This window comes from Ptychodera flava (assembly GCF_041260155.1).
Source record: "Ptychodera flava strain L36383 chromosome 23 unlocalized genomic scaffold, AS_Pfla_20210202 Scaffold_24__1_contigs__length_23054250_pilon, whole genome shotgun sequence".
Classification (NCBI taxonomy): domain Eukaryota; kingdom Metazoa; phylum Hemichordata; class Enteropneusta; family Ptychoderidae; genus Ptychodera; species Ptychodera flava.
The window spans coordinates 19,178,920-19,199,262 of record NW_027248278.1 but is presented as its reverse complement, the minus strand read 5'-3'; the positions used below and the strand labels follow the sequence as shown (position 1 = coordinate 19,199,262).

Below are 20,343 nucleotides of genomic sequence, written 5' to 3'. Positions count from 1 at the left end.
GCCGCAGGAGGGTATACACGAGATTTTGGTTCAATGCGCGACATATAGCACGAGCCGATATTATATTATATCAACTTGTGTGTCTTTGTTGTCTTACTTGGGTATTTTCATCGTTTCTAAGCCCCAAATGCAGAAAACGATGTCTTTGAGATCGATCGTCGGAAATTCAGCGCCCGGGACCGAGCATTTTATAAGTTTGGACTACGTTGACATTACGACAACACACGCATTACGTTCATTCACTATTTTTATTGAACATTGCAACGCGAACACTAACGTAAACACAGTATAAAATGACCTGCTGCAGACACAGAAAACGGGTCAATAGTTCAAATCACAAGAAAAAGTAACAATGTTTTTTCTTAAATTTACATAAGAACAATAGTCTGGGCTGTTTTTGCTCAACTAAAAATATATTTCGTCTCACTTTGTACCGTACGCATCAATCGTCGGAACACATTCAGAGGTTGTACGGTGAGGTCACACATGCTATTTTTGATGGATAATTTGGACGTTGACAGAACCAGAAAACGTACAGCTTTGAAATAACCCTGAAGTGGAGGCATGACTAGAACTGTGGTAAACACTTGTGCAGTTTGTGTTGCCCGATTCAGCGAGCGCTGGACGCTGACACTGCTCGTTGCATCTGATGTCAACTTTCGTCTCAGTCGCAGGAGTCATCGCATTGTTATTTTGAACTTTTTGGTCTACATCGTTAGAACACCTTGGTCTGCTATAGCCCAAACTTTGGGAAAGAATATCTGACATACCTTTACTCTGAGGAAGTGTCAACTTATTGGTGTATGAACGAACACTAGCTTCGTTTTTGTGAGCGGTGAAGTACATTATGTGTCGCGTCTCGACTCCCGCTGAATCAAGCAATGTACACGCTGTTGCCCTAATGCAATGATTTGTATCACAGAGAAACATAGACAGAGTGGCAACGCTTGCATGCCTTTTGTTCCATGGTCGTCTCGGTAGACTATTGGCTTTTCATATTAAAATGAGCTTCAAAGGTGTTAAACTTTTTGGAGGCTTTGTTTGTGGTTGATAGTTACACGAGATTATGCGAAAAATACGACGAGATGGCATCGTACTGCCAGTCGCGTAGCAACCATACTTACTTTGTGAGCTCTCAGGCCAGAAACACTGCTTCACGCCAATCAAAACATAACACGCCAGCAGTTTCATAAACATGTCTTTCCTTGACGCACGTGTAAAAGACGGTATGACTGACCGTAAACCATTGAGTAAAACCAGACAGTATCGATAAAACACTTTCAAATTTGGTTCAAACACACTCATTATATATTCATAAAAATATGAGAGGAATTTTTTAAAACGGTAAAACTCACTTTCCTGAAGCTCAAAACACTCCCGTTTTCGCCAGCACGTCAATTCCGCTCAGCACCACACAACAACAACAACACAAACTTTGCCGAACATACTTTCGCTTAACAATTGGCGAAAATCCGAAAATTACCGAAGGATGCATGGTCGGCACTCTTCGGAAAAGAGAAGCGAGAGCAACCTGAGGCGAGGCGAACATGGATGGGTTACGTAACCGCTTCACGCCTTAAACAATATCCGTTGCATGTCTGTCTGTGTTTGTGTACACCATACTCAAGTGGGCTGCTTCGGAGATTTCTTTCATCATCGACCCTAACTTATTTTCACCAAGAGGTGAGTTACAATACCATACTTTATCTGTGTATTGAAAGTCAGTCTTCGGTCTTTGAAACAAAGCGGACTGTTTCGGATTTAATTCGATAAGTAGAGTTCAAATGCAGCGATTGGGCAATTTTCGCCACCGGTTGCGTACATTTTCGCCTGAGTTTCGTAGCTGTCATCTGGATGGTTTTTTGTCTTTTCAGATATTGTCAATTCAACATACTTGTCGCAATCTCGCTCAATTATTCTATAACTCTCTCTTGTCAAATTTCTACAGTTTCTAAAACCTTCTCGTCCTCTTCTGCCAAAATGGAGAGTGAGATCGAACCACACATTACGCACCAGTGATAGTGGATTTTGGCTGGATAGAACTGCTGTTGGCGAGCTTCGATAGATCTCGGGAAATTGGTTTCTTGTGTTCTACCCTGTCAAGGCCTTCCGACTCCATTTGCTTTATTAGCTCCTTGAAGATGTTGCTGGCGCCCTAAATTCCCGATCACGTATGATGTTGATGTTACGGTGAAAAGTTGGCGAATTCAAATGGCGGTTAATAGCAGCTTGAATGCCGGATAGGGCGGATTTCCCATACCTCCCGCTATCTATATTTCTAGCCTCCGCATAAAATCGACGTAAGGTCGAGGCCAAAAACGTAGATTCTTGGTGTTCAAATGCGGGATCTAATCCCTCCTCTGCAAGCCATTCTGTTGGAAGAGATTGACAATTAAATAATTATAATATTACAATCATATATCCGTACTCTTTAAGTACTGCTACGCTTTCGATGTATAGAGCTAAAAATAGAAATTCAAACGTAAACACTGAACCGGTACTGCACTAACCTTTTAAAATTTTCACACCCCACACTGTTTGTTTAACAGTTGACTTTCGTCTTTCAAGAGTTCGATTCTATCCAAATCTTCTTCTGCAAAATTTGCGAATCTGCTCCGTTGCACTCCAACCAAGTCCGCTGTTTCGTTCAGAAAATCTTTCTCTGTTAGCTCTTCGGCCATGATGTCAAGCGATCATGAAGCAGACGACAAAAAATGACAGTGCAATCATGGCAAAGTGCCAAAAGTACAGTGAAGCATTTCTGTAACGAGGATGAAAAAGTCTATACCTCTGTTTGCAAAATACTTATCATTAAATTAACCATTTATTTATTTATTTTATTTAGTCATTACCCCCCCCCCCCCCAATTTCCCTGCAACCTAAATGCTGTCCCCCTTATAGTTTTCTAGCATTAACCCTCTATGCCGGTTCAGGGGCCCGTTTTAGCACTGCTAAGCATCGGTGGAATGAGCTCTCGTCCAATCAGAATGGCGCATGGTAGCATGATATAATATAATATAGGATTTACATCATTTACATTTGTGGCAATAAAAGTGTGAAAGTTCAAATTTTCTCCAATAAAGATAAAGTAATACTTTGGGGTTTTTACACGAAGTTTGGGCGATACCGCGTCGTATTTGAGTGATGTGTCCGTATTTTGACAAGTTGCGCAGCGACTGAGATTATTGCTGAGATTGGTCCGCACAATTCAAAGCTTTAGGTCGTGATGCTTCAGACACTATCTTCACGCAAGGGTTGACTAGGGAGACTATGCTACGATGACCTAACAAAACTGTGCGAATCGAATGAGGCATTTTGGCACCAGTAGTAGTACTTTTCATATTTTTCGAAAAATCTTCCAGATGTGTATCATGCTGGTACATAAAGGGGTCTTATTTTCGTGACATTGATCTTGAACGTGATTTTCAATTGACGTCATTAGGAAATCTTCTTAATCCGTAGTTGCTCTTATTGCGACGTTGTATTGCATTATCAATAAAATCCAACGCCCTCTTCATTCTTTCAGTGTATGTGACTTTGAGTTCACTGTCTGCCAGGAAGGAAATATAAACTTTGGTGAAATAAAAGTGCTTACTAATGTAATTGAAGACTAGCCCTATGGAACTAATAGTCTGAGAGAGAGAGAGAGAGAGAGAGAGAGAGAGAGAGAGAGAGAGAGAGAGAGAGAGAGACAGACAGACAGACAGACAGACAGACAGACAGACAGACAGACAGACTGAGGAGAGAAGAGGGAGAGAATAAATCGATAGATTTAGGTTGGTCAACTTTCCACCCATCCTCGGAAAATGAAGGATTTCTTGATGCTTTTGTTTCAGGGTTTCTAAAATATTTACATCTGTACCGATGATGACAGTTTCACTTGAATAATACAAAAAATTAAACGTGATGTGTGTTCACTAACTCAATTTTATTGCATCAATAAACGGTGGTGACGTCAAAATTTTGACGCATTTTGAAGGACAAGGTCATATGGTCTGTGTTAAAAGGTCAAAGTAATCAGTGATTTCAAAGTAGAATGTTTGATTCATCATCGTATTCTGTTATACTAAAATCCAATTATTGTTTCCTATTCATTGCAGACATGTTATTGGACATAGCAACACCAACAATATTAAAACAGTTGATTATCTTGGCGATTTTTGGTTATGCCCCTTTGAATTTTACTTCTTCACTGATGTCATTTAGTAAAACTATGTGGCTTGATTACATTTTTATAGTCTTTAATGATTAAGGAAGATAAATATATATTGCTCATCGTTATATGGAAATAGTAATAGCAAAACACCATTAATGTTTTAAGAGATTACAGGTTTCATCAAAGAAGTTTTAAAAGATGATGATCAAGATTTTTTGAAACTCGTGCAACAGACAAAATCGTCCTCATGATATTTAGCTGAATGTGATATAAAACATATTCTAATCTCCCGAATAATGTGACGAAATGAAAGTCCGTGGACAATTCCTACTAAAAACAACAAGGAAATTCAAACTCATATGATACAGTTGTGGGTTTTCCTCTATGTCCCAAAATTGATTATATATGAAATGCGCATGATATTTTTTTTCATATTGAATTGGAGCAATTGAAAGATGTCTTTTGTGGACCACGATTCAGATTGAGTTAGTGATTCATCACGTATAACGACTGCGTAAATGTTCGTTTGACATTATGCAGTAATATCAAGTTCACATAAAGCTCATGTAATCAGTTAAAATATAAATTACATATATTATTCAACCAATGATTCTTCAATCATTTTTTATTCTGTATTCTTGTAAAAATCTGCCATTTATATAAAAAAGCTTGTTTTGCCATACCTGCTTTACCGAAATTCATTTAAGCTTATTAGTTTATTAGTTTATTACCACAAATCATCAGCTGTAACATTGCGTAAAATTTCATATGAAGCAATGTCAAGTTCATTTTCTTGGTAAGTATACTCTATCCAACAGGTGATATTAGCCAATACCTTTCCTACTTTCACATCACACTTGTGTGGTGTATGCTTTGTTAGTCCCCACGGACACCGTCCGGGGGGACTTATAGGTTTGGTCATGTCCGTGCGTGCGTGCGTGCGTGCGTGCGTCCGTCCGTGCGTCCGTCCGTTCACGCAGATATCTCAGAGACGCCTGGAGCGATTTCGTTCAAACGTGGTACAAGGATAGAACCATACCTCATACAGATGCACGTCGATTTGTTTCACAATGCGATCAAATTTGGCCGTGGTAGAGGACTTTTTAGTTTTCACCTCCATAGACTCCCATGTATAAGGCAGACCATAGACTCCCATGTATAAGGCAGACCATAGACTCCCATGTATAAGGCAGACCATAGACTCCCATGTATAAGGCAGTCCATAGACTCCCATGTATAAGGCAGACCATAGACTCCCATGTATAAGGCAGTCCATAGACTCCCATGTATAAGGAAGTCCATAGACTCCCATGTATAAGGCAGTACATAGACTCCCATGTATAAGGCCAAGATAAATAAAAATTTAGTTTCTCATCGTATTCATATTGCAAAAAGGATGCAGTGACACAGTTTTTAGTCCCCACAGATAAAGTCCAGGGGGCTCATAGATTGGGTCATGTCAGTCCGTGAGTCCATCCGTTCACGCAGATATCTCAGACACTTTGACAAAATGTCATGTGACCTTGGTGACTTTGACCTCGAATATACATATTTGTCCATAACTCAGTAACCACAAGTGGTAAACCTTTCATATATGGTATGATGGGACACCCTATGACGCCACATATTGTACCTCATTAATTATGTGCATATCTAATTTTGAGCGAGCCAATAGAGCTAGAGGTCTGATTTTTGGTATATAGGGATAACTTAGCAATGCAATTTTTTTGACAAAATGTCACGTGACCTCAATTACCTTTGACCTCAAATATACATATTTGTGCATAACTCAGTAACCACAAGTGCTACACTCTTCATATTTGGTATGATGGGAAACCTTATGACGCCACATATTGTACCTCATTAATTATGTGCATATCTAATTTTGAGCGAGCCAATAGAGCTAGAGGTCTGATTTTTGGTATATAGGGATAACTTAGCGATACAATTTTTTTGACAAAATGTCATGTGACCTCGGTGACCTTTGACCTCAAATATATACATATTTGTGCATAACTCAGTAACCACAAGTGCTACACTCTTCATATTTGGTATGATGGGACACCTTATGACGCCACATATTGTTCCTCATTAATTATGCACATATCTAATTTTGAGCGAGCCAATAGAGCTAGAGGTCTGATTTTTGGTATGTAGGGATAACTTAGCAATACAATTTTTTTGACAAAATGTCATGTGACCTCGGTGACCTTTGACCTCAAATATATACATATTTGCGCATAACTCAGTAACCACAAGTGCTACACTCTTCATATTTGGTATGATGGGACACATTATGACGCCAATATTGTTCCTCATTAATTATGCACATATCTAATTTTGAGCGAGCCAATAGAGCTAGAGGTCTGATTTTTGGTATGTAGGGATAACTTAGCAATACAATTTTTTTGACAAAATGTCATGTGACCTCGGTGACCTTTGACCTCAAATATACATATTTGTCCATAATCAGGAACCACAATGCTACACCCTTCATATATGGTATGATAGGAAACCTTATGATGCCACACATTGTACCTCATTATTATGTGCATATCTAATTTTGAGCAAGCCAATAGAGGTAAATATATGATTTTTAGTATATGGGGATAGACTATAGGATAGAAATTTTTTGACAAAATGTCATGTGACCTCGATAACCTTTACCAAACATACACGATTATGTCAATAAATAAGTAACCACAAGTGCTATGTCCTTTATATTTAGTAGGATGGGAGACCTTATGACAACACATGCTTACCTCGTTAATTATGCCCATATATAATTGTGGACAAGCCAATAGAGCTAGAGGTCTGAATTTTGGCATATATGGATTAATTAGCAATACAATGTTTTATTTCAAATGTCACATGACCTTGATGACCTTTGACCTTGAATATGCATATATATGCATAACTCAGTAACCGCAAGTTCTTTATGCTTCAATTTTGATAGGATAATAGACCTTAAGATGTCACATCTTGTACCTCATTTATTATGCACATACATATTTCTTGGCTGGCCAATACAGCTAGAGGTCTGATCTTTTTTCCCGATTTAGAACCATAACTTAGACATGCCTCTTGTTTCAAATTGGGAACAATGACATAGACCTATGTGTCCATAGATCTGAACATATACACTCCAGTGATACTTCTTAATGACTTCATTTCCCTGCCCCATCAAGACTAATACTCCTATTACAAGTGGGGACTATGTCATTGTCAATGACTTGTTTATCTAAAACTCCTTGTAATACGATTGGATTAATTTGGGATAAATGGATCTTCATGTTTTTTTTTCAAATTTATGGAAAGTGTTGGGTGCCGTACAGCTGAATGTTGCAATATTACAAATTACTCATAAAACAAGTGTGTAACTTAAAAATAAAAATTGAGGAGGTTACATTTGCAGATTTAAATCGACACTACTTCACCATCCAATTATCCCAAATTAGTTCCAATCCTGTTATGTCATCCTCGTATTCGTACAAGTTTCTGCTGCGCTAAATATATTCAGCTTCTGGTATGCAGAATGTGTGTATTCACAAAGCGGTTGATAATCTTCGACGTTGCTTGTAGTTACTCTTGGAATATTTTCATTGTCAGAAGCCCTTTCAGCGTGTGGGTAGTCTAGAGGAAATAATTAACATATCATGGTACATACAAAATGCCGGTGACTTGAGAGTAAACAGTTTCTCTTAGTCTTCTTTGTATTTTTTACTCGCATGTGTTTTCAACAATAAATGAAAATAAATTTAAAAGATATTTTGTTATATGTACTACAGATTATTCAGTTGATGACAGCAAAATATATATGGTATTTCTCCATGAAGATCTTCCAGTAGAAAAAAAGTTGTCCCTCTCAACAATATACGTATTGAAGATCTTACTGGTTTAACTTCGTGTTCCGATTTCTCTTGTACATCACGATCGATGCTAATAAAATCATGCTGAATATTATTTGTAACATCCGTTTTCATTCACCCAATTCAGCCAGGTCACGTGTGCGGCGCGCCGATTGTTTCAAAGTTATTTTAAATATTTGTAAAGCTATTATCAAATTTCAACACTACCTATAAAGTGACATGCATTTATACAGAATATAAAAAGCAGCTTTGCGCCAAAATATCTATCTATCTATCTATCTATCTATCTATCTATCTATCTATCTATCTATCTATCTATCTATCTATCTATCTATCTAAGTATTCTCTTGATTCTAAAACGAGAGCGTCATTTATAAACAATCAAATAAATTCAAGCAATTTAATTTAAGTACAAAGTACAACTACCTGATACTTCAGTTTAATGCACCCTACAATCTTCTGACAGAAGTAAAAGGATTTCCAGCTCTACACACTCATTTGTATAGTTTCGACTTATCACTATGTTTCTAGGTGGTGTTAAAATTTGATAAATAAGATTTGTTTTGGTGGCGACATTTTGAAACAAATTCAGCGTTCGTTTAGCAGCGTAGATTTGTCATCATTGATATGTAGCTTTTCTGATATACAAAGATTAAATCGCCAATTTACGTTAGAGTAACTTCGTGCTTTGTCAATAATTGACCATGAGACGTCAAAGACCTGCTCCTTGTCTTCCAAATACCAAGAAACTTTGACAACTCTGTGCTGTTCCTGCATTTGTTGCTACAGAACGCATACATATAGCGAAGCGCGTCTTGAAGGTGTTATCACTCGAGCCGATTTAAAACCTCCTTACTGACTCCCGTTGATACCATGGCCTTGTAAACAAACACCTTTCACATGACAGTTACTTTGCAACGGGCATCTAGACTTGTCCACGTCCCGGCGATTGCAATCAGCTGGTAGATATTTATGCTTGCCTCATGTGATTACTCCTTTATTATACAATTTGATAGTACTAGCCGTATTCTTCAAACAGCTGTAACTCACTTGTGTAACAATGCTGACAAATCTACGTTGTTAAACGAACGCTGAGTTGGTTTCAAAATATCACCACCAATTTGAATATTTATCAAATTTTAACACCATCTTAGAAACAGAGAATGGTATGTCTAACCAGATGATATATATTGGATATGTACATTACCATCCACTTCGATGTATTCTCCAATCCAATCATGATCGTGACTCCTGCTAAAGGATAAAAGGACTAGTTGTTGAAAGCATCTACAATAAAAAGTTTCTTAAGATATGAGTGATATCTTTACTCAGCTACAATAAGTTATGAATATTCCATTTAAGGTTTGTTTTGTACTGCTGTTCTGAACACTAGTATATGGTTTTCCTCACATACTATATTTACATGCAAACTCAGCTCCAAAACTCTAATACAAGCAACAATCCTCCCAAACTCGTTGAATTTAATGTAAGCTTGGACTTTTCCTATTTGTGATCGTTTGGCCTTCATTTTTAAAGATGGAACCTGTGATTCAAAGTATCATCTAGAAGTTAAACCTTAACAGTTGTTTTGCTTCTGAAGGTGTCTGTCTGTCTGTCTGTCTGTCTGTCTGTCTGTCTGTCTGTCTCTCACTCACTCCATCCCCGGAACATTTTGCATAATATACGAGTTCACCTTATGCTAGATTGATGGGCAGTAAAGACATTATTCACAAATCTCTGATTTGCGGAAAAAAACATACATACCTGTTTCTTGATCTTGTTTTCCGTTTTACGTAATAAAACGCTATGATAAGGACACCAACATTTATCACACCCGACACAACGACAATTAATACAAACACAAGGGTTGAAATGGTGGATCCTTCAGTCACGAATGTTGGTGACTCAGCACCTTGTATTTTGTTTGATTCTGAAACTTGGTGTTCATTCATGACTGCAAAGGAAATTTGTGTAAACATATGATGTTTGATTTCCTAATCAAGTCTCTATCATTCTCACATTGCATAATTTGTGATAAGATTAACGTTAACACGATTGGAAATAATTTTGGATAATTGGAAGGTGAAGTAATGTCTTTAAAATCTGCAAATGTGAGCTCATCTGCTTTTCTTTTGCGTTACACACTTGTTTTTATGAGTAATTTGTAATATTGAGACATTCAGCTATAGGGCACCTAGGATTGTTGAGAAATTTAAAAAAAATATAGAGATCAAATTATCCCAAAATAATTCCAATCGTGTTCGTTATAAGGATAATCATCAAAGTTGATAATCAAAGTAAACCTACAAGACCACGCATAAATTCACCAATACGCCCTTTGACAAACAGTCTGTAGTCATATGCGGCTTGGTTGGAGTGTGATAACTTACATACTCTTATTTAGTTGAGGTTTCATAACAGTGTTATAAATCAACTGCACCATTAAAACAACTGGAACTAATTTGGTATGATTGGATTTTTGTATTTTTCAAATTTCTCAAAAGTGTTAGGTGGCCGATAGCTGAATGTTGCAATATTACAAATTACTCATAAAAACAAGTGTGTAACGTAAAAAGAAAAGCAGATGAGATTGTATTTGTAGATTAAATCGGCATTACTTCACCATCCAATTATCCAAAATTAGTTCCAATCGTGTTCATTATAACTAAAACAGAAGATACTACTATCATAGTATTGTACCTTTCAGGCAAAACGTTGGAACCTATTAATCAGTATAAACTTCGTCATGCATACAAATGTGAAGCGTAGGTAATTATGAATGTGTCAACAACATTCTCATTAAAGTATTTCACAAACAGCTATGGTATTTCGTAACGGTTTAGAAACTCAGATAAAATGTCCGAACCTTCTGCTTTCGCTGTGTCGATAAATGTATACAATCTAAATTTTCTGCTCACCGATTGGTGCAACTTTACAATACAATAAAAGCACGATTGGAACTGATTCGGGATAATTGGATGCTGAAGTAATGTCTTTAAAATCTGTAATTGTAAACTTATCTTCTTTTTTGTGCATTACACACTTGTTTTTATGAGTGATTTGTAATATTGAGACATTCAGCTATAGGGCACCTAACATTTTTGAGAAATTTGAAAAATATGAAGATCCAATTATCCCAAATTAGTTCCAATCGTGTTTAAAGATAAATATCATGAGATTTGACGTGTTGCTATCACCTATTGTGATTTTTGAAGTAGACATCAGTTTTTAAAACACCGTTTGTATTACATGGGCTACGTAATACAGAGCCGCAGTGAATAATCAAATTAAAACATTGAAATCCTACCCTTAGCGGTTGTCATAATAATCTTGGTACCGCATAAAGGACCAGTCCATCCATCTTTACATTGGAGTCTGAAGGGGCTTTCTAGGCAAATTCTCCATTTTGGTATTTGCACACCTGTTCCTCGCACCTAGAATTATTTATACACAATCCACGTTCCTTCAAAAATTAATGCAAACCCCATAAATGTATTCGAATGTCTTCACACATACCGTACACATAGAGTCGCGATTGATAGCGCACTTTGTATTATTGCATCACTGGAGGAATGATAAATTTACATAAGATAGCAAGTACTATCTGGACTGACAATTGAAAAGTTGAGTACACTTGATCAACGATGTAACTTTTAAAAATGTCAGCTGAGAGTTGCAGAGCTGAAGAGGTTTTCTCAGCTAAAATTAAATAAAAGAACACACATTTTCTTGTTTCAGCGTTCAACTGAAATTGTAAAATCTACACTGTAGATAACCAACTGACACAGCTGCCCCATGCTGGTATACTACAATCAATCAATGAGTCGCGTCACTTTGAAATGTGTCGTGATATCCAAGCTAATTGTCTTTATCGTGCATGCCATGAGTCCGTCTCATACACTGAGTTATGTCACCAAATCGAAACTCACTGTTGCCACTGCTAAGACTGTCGCATGAGCTCTCATGCAATATTACAAGTAAAATGAGCTCGCACCCTTTTCGTTATTTTGTTCTGTCAGGTTTAACAATCGTTCGACAACTGTTTTATTTTCCCCGAAATTGCTTCTGTGGACATACTTAATAATGTACGCTCGCTATTCTACAAGTGCGAATTTCACACAATATGAGAAATGTTTTATTAACGAGTGTCGTCAAATCTTACCTTACTTGTTCAAGACAAGTTCCATTGACGTGATGGCATGACGTGGTACAGTTACATGCAGGACACCTTTCTTCGCAAACGTCGCCATAGAATCCAGGTTTACACTTAACATCACATTGTATACCAGTCCATCCGGATTTGCAAGACGTACATACATCTTCCTCACACATTACACAGTTATCAGGACATGAATTGTTACAATACTGACCAGTCCATCCACTCTCGCACTGACACATGCCAGTCATGTGATCACAGATACCATTCTTACACTGACAAACATCCGAACAGTTAGTACCGTAGAAACCCGGATCACATACTTTATCACATCTGCTACCTTGCCATCCGGGTGAACAGTCACAATCGCCATTTTCAATCGAACACGTGTGTCCATTGAAACAATGCAAGCATTTGTCCTCACAAAATGTTAGGCCATTTGATTTAACAATGCTAGGATCACAATATGTGCATTCAGTACCGATCCAGCCTGATGAACATTTACAATGACCCGAATGATCATTAGCACAGTGAGCTCCATTGAAACAAGAACACTGACTTTCACAATTTTCACCATAGTAAGTAGGTCTACATGAACACATACCAGTAAATGGATCACATTGTTCAGTTTTTGAACAGTTACAAGGCAAACATGAATCTCCATAGAAACCGTCGTGACAGATACAATCCCCTGTTTTACTGTTACACTTACTATTTTTCACATTTTCAGGGCACGAGCATTGCATTTGACACAACTCCCCGTAAAAGCCGTCTGTACATATACACATGCCATCAGACATACACGATGCCCCATTTTGACAATTACAGGGATATTGGCAGGCATTTCCAAAATACGGTGTAGAACAATGGCAGGAACCGTCGATAGAGTTACACGTCCCGCCGTTTATACAGGAACAGCTGTTTTGACAAAAAATCCCATAAAATCCAGAGGGACATGCTGAAAAGAAAAATTATCAGATTTTTAGAAGAACAGATTACGTGAAGATTTAAAGCCATGAAGCATCAAGACAGGTTACGAAGGAACGTAAGGGACATATTGTTAATTCAAAAATAACATTTTTTCTAGTGATCACGCGACAGTTTCTCGTGAGCACGAGATAGATTTTAAACAAGCTCTTAAACGCCCTAAAGAGTTCTCATTTCTGATTCAACAGCCGATGACAGCTACTGGTTCATTGAATGTAAGTATTATACTGCCATTATGTCTCCAAATGCAATTCTCCGACAACTTTGCATGTGAAAATATACATTGACAAGAAATAATTTGAAAGTCAGAAAAGGTGAAGTGTACTTTTGCAAAACTTAAGAAGTTGTTAGCTCACAGTAGGATAATGCATATATTGGATTATCATATACTTGAACTGATATTGTATCTGGTTTCTATAGGTAATGTCGTTTCGCTTATTTTTACATTGCATCAGGTATATATTATGTTATCAGCAATAAATCCCTACGTAAATTAAAAAGTCAACTTTACATTGTAAGTAATTGAAAATGAGTTCTGAGACGTGGATTCTAATCATATGGGTTTTATTGAACTAAACTGTTGTACATGACACTCTTGTTGCAGTTCGTGATCGCTCACTGTTGATGACACTCGCTTGGCATACCGAGACGTTATATCCACTGATATCCATCAATCAGTCTTGGCTCCGGATTCGATTTCTCCACCATGTCAAATGTTTTATAAAGATAAAGTTGATCTGAAACTAGCTAGATGTGGTCAGGTACCAATGATAAACACACTGAGCCATTTCTGTATTGAACAATTGATTATGACTCACTTTCGCAAAAATTTTAAAGAGCAATTGATAGAAAATAAATATTATTGCGAGGTATGATTTACCGTTTTTAATAATCTCGAAAGCTATTACACCATCGATTCTATTCTGAGAACGCGCTTTACAAATGGTCATTATTCAATCACGAAGACATGCTCAAAGCTGATGAAGGTCTGTATTTCTTGATTTTTCTCATCATTCATTTGCTGACCTAATTGTGCTTTTTGATTGTCATTTTGTTATTAATTGGAAGTGGTAGGTATCGCAATCTTTTCATACGGGAAATCCACTGTTTCAAACGTTTCAAGTACGCCACAATGAAACAGAAGAGTTTGAAAACAGTGTGACCTGTTTTTTATTGAATTTTTAAAATGTGTAATATTAACAATAAATGCATTGCAATTGAATAGGTATTGTGGCATATCTCAAACCATCCGATAAATTTCACAAATGGTATCACATAACTAATTTAGACATTGTGAATCAGTGTCGCGACAGTAAAAGTCATGACAACTGTATTTGCTTCAGTTTATCAGGTTTTGAGGTCGCAGGTGTCGATCTTACGGAGATGCAAATGAGAAACGTCGTTCCGTTGTTTATCAGAGCTGTAAACGCGCAATGCCTTAATAGAACAACTTCCATTATCCAACCGCTCTAACTCTACCCCTTTCGTGTGTCTACACTATACACGGCATTAGATACTGTCATTTACTCACAAGAAACTTTCACGAGAGCACGAGAAAGTATCATGTGCTGACAAGAAAGTCTGTTTTCGATAATAGTCCCTTTGAATCACTGTTTCGAATATTTATGTGACGGCGAATGTATGAGTGTAATTTGTGTGCTATTTTGTGTAAAATTCGAGACGAGCGTAAGGACTCAGGGAACAAACTGGCGAAACCACATCGATTAGATGATGCGACTTTCAGCAAGAACTGGGTATGGTTTCAGAAATAAGTGGATCAGTACCACTGGATAGGTAATAAAGTGATCTATTAGGAAACATAACACAGGCTACTTTCGGCAACAGCGCCCTATCCAACCGCAGTAGTCAGTGTGTAGACAAAGTTATCTAGTGTTTGTATCAGTAAATCAAGATTGCTATTCATCGTTTCTCAAAAAATAAATGTTACAGTTCCCCATTATTCAATACTATCGTCAGTATTATGGTGTAACTAAACTGAAAATACATAATAATGAAAGTGTTTTGCCACTTATGCCACGCCTTGATCAAAGTAGATTTGATTGCAATGTCCAAAGGCAATAACACAAAAACTTATCTCGTGCTCACGACGAACTATCTCATGCTCGAAACTTTCTCATGCTCGACAGATAATTGTCTTTTCCATTTGCTGTACAAACTACCTACGTTTCTCGTGCTCACGAGAAACTATGATTTGAGCTCACTAGAAACTTTCTCGAGCGTGCGTGCGCACGACATGTTCTTTTTATTTGCTATACAACGTGTCCAATCAAATGTTCATAAAAAGTAGGAAATAAAAAATGATGAGATTTACAAAAAATGGATATGTCTAAGATGAAAATTGTTTATGTGATTTAGAATGTATAATATTATTATGTTACGTCTTTTAATTACCCCGATGAGTTTTAAAGATTGATCACCTGATATGCCAAATACAATGTCATATTCAATGATGTTAGAGGAAACATCCAGCTTGACACATGTCACAACAATTTGTATATCACAGTGTATGCCCCTTTATCAACTTCAACTCAATGCATTCGATAAAAGTTGTGAGAGTAGGATATATAAAGCTTACCAATACAGTTTTCTGTCAGGTTTGTGGCATCGAATTTAAAATATCCATCGCAACATCTAAAAATGCTAGAAGAAATATCCCAATTTAATTTTATGTCAATATTCACATGTGTCGACGTAATAAAATTGACTAATTGTTACGGCTCATGAGAGACAGGTGAAAGCAATGATATTTGACATCTATCGACATTGATGAATTGACTTTGCTTTAATTTACGAAAATATTGTGTTTATTGAATTCGATACAAATCACCGAATGTGAGATTTTGCAAAATGATGATTAAGTTGTGAACAGATTGTTTTTAAAAATCTGCTTTTCTCTATTGGAACTCTAATTATGTGATAATGTAGTCATGACACCCCGAACGTCCCCTCCAAACAGCTGATAGACGATGCAACGAAATGAAATAAAAGAGTCACAGGGTCTGTGTAGAGCAGAAAAATATCTTACTTTGTTCTACCATGTCCCCTGAACCAAACGCAAGCATTCGGGTCGTCTTCCCTTGCCTGTCCATTGATAGTTGTGACATTTTGACACGAAATATTCGTGATCGCTACAGAAATGAAAACCACAGCAATCGTCCATCGCTTACACATGTTACAGCCATGATAAAAATATTCGTCTATTGTGACCTGAAAAAAAATGTATTCTAAATACTAATTTAAGGGTATAAATTTAAGAAAAACGTGAGTAATCGGTTAGTCTAGAGATTCAAGACTGTAACTCGATGAATATCCTTAATATAACACGATTGGAACTAATTTGGAATAATTGGATTGTCATATTTTTTAAATTTCTCAAAAGTTTTAGGTGCGAGATACTTGTATATTCCAATAATACAAATTTATCATAAAAACGAGTGTGTAATGTAAAAAGAAATGCAGAGATGAGCTTTCATTTGTAGATAAAATCGGCATTACTTCATCATCCAATTATCCAAAATTAGTTCCAATCGTGTTATATGATAAATCAGAGAATGAATTAATACATCACATTGCAGATGTTTGACACTGTTTCATTGTAAAGTTTTCATCCTATCTACTGACTCACTCTTGCGTAATGCACCTTTCATCTTCTGCCTGTTTGATCACCCTTATTTTTCCCATTGCCATGCGGAAAGTTACGTAACTTTAAATTTTTCAAATATTTGAACATATTACTTTGTCAGCGTTGAAGTATGATTGTATTTTACATTTTCAGCCTGCCACAGGGCCAAATTGCCACACAACATAACAGTAAACTTTTCACTATAAAATACTATAGCGCACGGCTTGTGCATGCGGATAAAGAGGGCGTAAGATGACATTCTAAGCATTTTCTTGTATACATCTAGACATACGTTCTTACAACAAACCAGTAACAGTTATCACTGTAAACAGTTACAATTATATTCACTTTTGTATACATCTGTCATAAACTACTATAATGACATAAAAAAGAAATTTGAATGAAATCAATATTCAACCACGATGGTGACACTCATTTTACATAATCAACACCAGCGAACGGGCTGCATTAGGACCACTTATTTTCTTCGGCCCGGGGTTGGTTTACTTTTTGCGGACATCAAAAACTGACCGAACCTCCATACGCACAACCACAAAAACAACGGTGACTCCTTTTGCAAACTGTTGAATTAGGCAGAATAATGCATACGTGATAACGAGGATGACGGAGAGACACGTGGCATGCTTCACTAAGGGTGTAAATTTGACTAGTAAGGGGTTCATCAGCTGTTCACGAGTAGGACTATTTCCTAATATCCGACTTTAACTAAAAAAATTGACACTATTTTGTGAAATGTAGTATTTAACTTGAAAGAATATAATATGTATGAAAAACGACTTGTATTTTGCATTATCTGTCTTCATTCTAAAATGGCATGGATTGAGACACTGGTTCTCAAAAAAATGATTTAAAACATGATCAGTAAAATTTTCAATGCTTCTTATTCAAAATGTAAGATATTTATTTATATATAATAGTATTAAAAGAACATAATGTGAAAATTCCAGAAAATTTGACCAAGACAGATTTGAGTTAAATATATTGGGAAATCTTGAAACTTAGAGAAAAGAGAAGCCAGAAAATTTGATGATTTGCATACATTTGCATAAATTAATACTTCTTTGTCTCTTGCAACTTACGACTGCTTGACAAGCTAAACGGTGAACCCAACCAGTATTTTAAATCTTGGGTTAGCAAATTAATCAAAATTAAATTAATTTTGCGAAAAAAAGTTATTTTGTGCAAATACGCAGTGTTGGATGGAGCACCCCCTTAAAACCACAAGTCAAATTTACCTAGCTCCAAAGTTGTAGTGATCAGATACAACCTTCAAACCAGCAGTTCATTCCTGCTTTTGTACGTGAGAGAGAGAGAGAGAGAGAGAGAGAGAGAGAGAGAGAGAGAGAGAGAGAGAAGAAGAAGAAGAAGAAGAGGAAGAAGAAACTGTTTCTGATATTGATAAAGTACATTTACACCCTTTTCAAACCCACTGACAGACGAAATGAAAATCGGCACTTGATTGAAAATAAACTGCTACAGAAGCCATGGGAGGACGTTTTACAGGTTTTATCCAATTTGGCGAGCAAGTGTGCTGAACGGACTTTTCTTTTGTCGTTGCGACGTTAAAACACTGCTGTGACATAAGCTTACACTGCCTCAAATTAGTTGTCATTTTACTCATGACAAGCAAACATTTTTACGGAAAAATACCTTACAAAGGAAGAAATACTATTTCCTTTAAGGTTCAGTAATTAGAAGGAAAATGTCTTGTATTTTTGTTTTGTTATTACATGTCATTTTATCACAGTGAATATACTTTAAAACACAGACCGCGCTAGTATATTACAATGAATGGCATCGAACATTTCGAAACATTGTATACCTTATCACAAAAATCAAACAAACTGGATGAACCCATTCACAAGTCCTCCGCCTCAAAGGCCGAAAAACGTATCTATCCATTACTGATATTTTGAAAAGTTTTAGTAAAGGGAATATGAATTAATATTGACGCCCTAGAATATATGCGTCCAACAATACATGCAATAACAGGTAGGAGTTAAGGGAACCCCGCTTACAAACAAAAGTTAGCGCCAGGCCATCCATTATTCGTACCGACGAGTTTCCTGATCGGTGCGGGCAATGTTTTGCTTAGTGGCATTTTTTAGAAAGGGGGGGGGGGGGGGGTTACGTAAGCATTCACGCTATTGCATGGTATATTGAGCGCTCCGTAACTTTTGGAAAATTATCGAAGACTGGCTACTGGTTTACAGCTCAAGATACTTCATGTTGGTGGGTAAAGATACAGTGAACAATATTTGTGAAGATGGGAACGGATTTAGAAAGCTACAGAAGAAATATTGGCTGTTTTTGTGGTGGTGACCCTTCAAGACAGCGTAAACCGGCAAAGATGGCGGTGTTACACATTCCAACGGTCAGGTGTTGTATTACACTGGCCGTAAAGGTATGTCTTGTGTCACTTCTTTTGCTGGCCGGCAACGTGGAACGAAATCCCGGGCCACCTAAATTGAGAAGTAGTGAGTCAGCTACCAAAGAAGATATTAGCGCTCTTCATGAAAAATTGGACGAAATACTGAATGACACCAAAACCATGAACAAAATTTCGAACTTATGCAGACCAGCTTGACAACGTAGAAGAGGACATAAATGATATAAAATTGCAAATTCAAGTAGACTCAGTAGTACATGAGACGGTATAGCACCGTTGGGTAAGTTAGGGGGTCTTTTTGGGAGGAAAAGATATAGAACACTTGGGTAACTTAGGGGGTCTTTTTTTTCTTTTTTGGAAAGATATAGACCACTGTCATGGCCGACTGGTACAAACGTACGTCTCCTTGGTGATGGAAAGATCCCCTAGCCTAGTGAACATAGATATAGACCCCTTTGGAAAGATATAGACCACTTTTTGCCTGGGCTTACCTAGATCACTTTTAAAAAGATATAGATCACTTTTAAAAAGATATAGATCACTTTTTGTCTGGGCTTAAATATCACTTTTAAAAAGATATAGATCACTTTTAAAAAAGATATAGATTACTGTCATGGCCGCCTGGTAGAAACGTACGTCTCCTAGGTGATGAAAAGACCCCCTAACCTAGTGAAAATAGATGGGCTCGATCACTCTGTGCAGGAGCCTGCTGTATATACGAGTGTTTTTTGTTTTTGTTTTTCGCGGAGCAGCACAACTTCGAGTCGAACAAGAAATGTAGGAATGTGGCACGTAGGTTATTTGCTTCAGAAGTTGAAAAAATTGGGAAAGTAGCGCACTACCTGGCCCTCATTTGATGAAGATAAATCCTATGGCTGCTTTTACAGCAGGGTAGTGATGTACACCGTACGTACGACAGTCATATTGGATACGAGCTAGTCTTCCCGACTTTGCTGCAAATAACAGGGAACAATTGACATTCTTTGCAGTCAGCATGGACGATAAAATGTCAAGAGATAATGTGGTAAGTTCATTTGCTATATATTTAATTAATTTTCATTTTCTTCGATCTAATACATGTATTTTTTGTTCTATGTTGATATGCAGTATCGACCCGACCTG

The 20,343-nt window shown here is 37.0% G+C and overlaps 1 protein-coding gene across 2 annotated transcripts in view; it reads left to right on the top strand.

Moving 5' to 3' along the window:
- LOC139125050 (ras-related protein Rab-13-like) overlaps positions 1-20,343 on the top strand; it is a 178,082-nt gene that overhangs the window by 72,068 nt on the left and 85,671 nt on the right. The window lies entirely within an intron of this gene.